The sequence below is a fragment of the Cynara cardunculus genome (genome assembly GCF_001531365.2).
Source record: "Cynara cardunculus var. scolymus isolate 2C chromosome LG 3, CcrdV1, whole genome shotgun sequence".
Classification (NCBI taxonomy): domain Eukaryota; kingdom Viridiplantae; phylum Streptophyta; class Magnoliopsida; order Asterales; family Asteraceae; genus Cynara; species Cynara cardunculus.
In genome coordinates this window covers 35732043-35734576 of record NC_037530.1, presented here as the reverse complement: position 1 = coordinate 35734576, position 2534 = coordinate 35732043, and positions in this window count along the sequence as shown.

The following is a 2534-nucleotide window of genomic DNA, read 5'->3' as shown; positions in this document are numbered from 1 at the left end:
AAATTAATAAAAATAGTCATTTTTACCGGTTAGTTTCACTTCTTAGTCACTTATTCCCAAAGTTTACCAAAATAGCTCTAGATCCGCAATTTTAAATTTTTTTGCTAACCTGGGTGGAAAATGTAAACTTTTTTTGCGGATTTGGGTGAGAAACGTAAAAAAATTACGAAGTTGGGTGAAAAATGTTTTTTGTAAGCAGGGGTAGAAAGTGTAATATTTTTACCTTTTAGCTGGATCCGCAATTGCGGATATAGGTTTTGCAAATCTATACCTATTTTGGTAAACTTGTAGACAAAAATGTATAGCAAATGAAACGAACATTGAAAATAGCCATATATGTATATATATAATCCAAAAAAGGTCGGTCCAACGGTTATGGATTTATGATAGGTCCGTTATTGTCACTTCATATTTTGTGTTAGTACACCTATAACGACAAAATATTTGCCATATCTGAGAATATAAAACACTTTTTTAAATTATGATCGATTTCGATATATTCTCCTTTTTAAATATTTTATTATTAACTATAGAAAAAGATATATTAAAATGGAACCAACTTTACCTTGATTTATATTTTAATAAACCAATTTTAAGAGTCAGTATTTAATGGGTATATATAGAACAAAGTTCATGTTTATTTAAAAAATCCGTTAACCAGTTGAATAAGTAGTTGATCGCTGTCAAATTATAAATTACGGAAGTATTAAGTGGATTATATTATTTCAAATCAACCTTCATACGTAGTTGATCAAAGTCAACCCGAAAATCAAATAAGTTTTTTCCTAAAATAATGATTAAAATGTGAGAAATTATTTCTTAATGTTTTTTGAGGTGTTCAAAATCAATTTTCATACCTCTTCAATTGGTTTGTAAGTTTTTCATGTTTAATATAAAATTTGAGATATTGTAAAAAATAAATTTTAATTAATGCAAAACAAATTAATGTTAGGGGACGTTTACAAAGGTTTACATGGTAAGTTTTTATCGGGCAATTTTCCTCATTAGATGAACATGAGAAAGGCAAGAATCTTACCTGGTAAATGTGATGATAAGGATTGAGAGTTTTACCCAGTAAGTGAGGGTGACGACTCTTACCCGGGTAAGCACTTACCTGGTAAATTGTTGCATAAGATATCGTTTTGATGTACTACAATCTTATCTGATAAAAATAAATTATAATGTCGATGTCCTACCGGTAAACACTTACCGAGTAAGTATTTCGGTAAACGGCCACTTAATCAAATAACGTTAAACTTCGAAAATTTTGGTAACAGTAATTAGCAATCGCAAATTTATATTCAAAAAGTAATGAATGTCATCACAATTTTACGATTATATATTGACTTTGTTAATCTATCTGAGTCTCTCATTTTTTTTTCATCAACAGTTGTGATTAAATGAAAAATTATAATCTGATAGAAAAAAAAACAAGTTAATTGTATTAAATTATAATCTCACTTTTTGTTTTTGAAAGACAATTATATTTATTTTTTGAAAATAATCAATAGTTATTTTTTTGTTTATAAAAGACAAATTAATTTCATTCTATGTTTTTGTGTTCACATTATGTTCATTTATGATCTCGACAGATTAGTTGATGATATTTATTAAGTTACTAGGTGTTCATAATGTGTTAGGTTTAGTTTTATTTTTTTTTAGATTATTTTGTTAATCAGAGGAAAGAAAAAGAGGAGAGAGCAAATTTGGGAATTATCCATATAATCTATATTTAAAATTTTAATTCAAAATTATTAAAATTGTTAATTTCCTAATTTAATTTATGATTTTTTTTATTTTTATTTTTTTGAAAGGCAAAAAAGGAAGGACAATGAAGAGAGCTTCGACATGGCCATCACCCTCACTAAGCCAACAAATATATTAAACAACAGATCCAGCAAGAAGCTAAACACAAGAAGATACAAAAATCCACCACAACAAACGAGAACAAAAAGAAACAAAAATGAAACATCCCCAGACAAAAGCCAAAGCAAAACCCAAACCTAAGACAAGCAAAAAAATAAACAAGGTAAGGAGAAGAAGATCAACTATCCCAATTAAGATGGAATTTACGATTCTACCAATTTTTCATCTTCTCATCAAAGGCATCTCTTCGAAACTAATAATTCTGTTAAATAAAATGAAGTTTTTGACTGGAATACGAATCATTGAAAGACCCCTTCAACTATTTATGGTGGTTAAATGGTATAATGCAATTATAGCGACTCGTTCAGGAATCCACTCAACCTAACCCTTTAACATCGTAAAACATGTTCAAATCTGATAAGGGGATTTGCATTTTTCTAATCGTAGTATTTGAAAAAGAAGAATGATATGAATAATAATAATAATAATAATAATTATTATTATTATTATTATTATTATTATTATTATTATTATTATTATTATTATTATTATTATTATTATTATTATTATTATTATGCTTAATAATGGTGGGGTTAAGGTCAAGTGAAAGGGTGGTTTAAGCAAGTGAAGAGGCTAAGTAACCACCGATTATTTATGGGAGGGGGGGG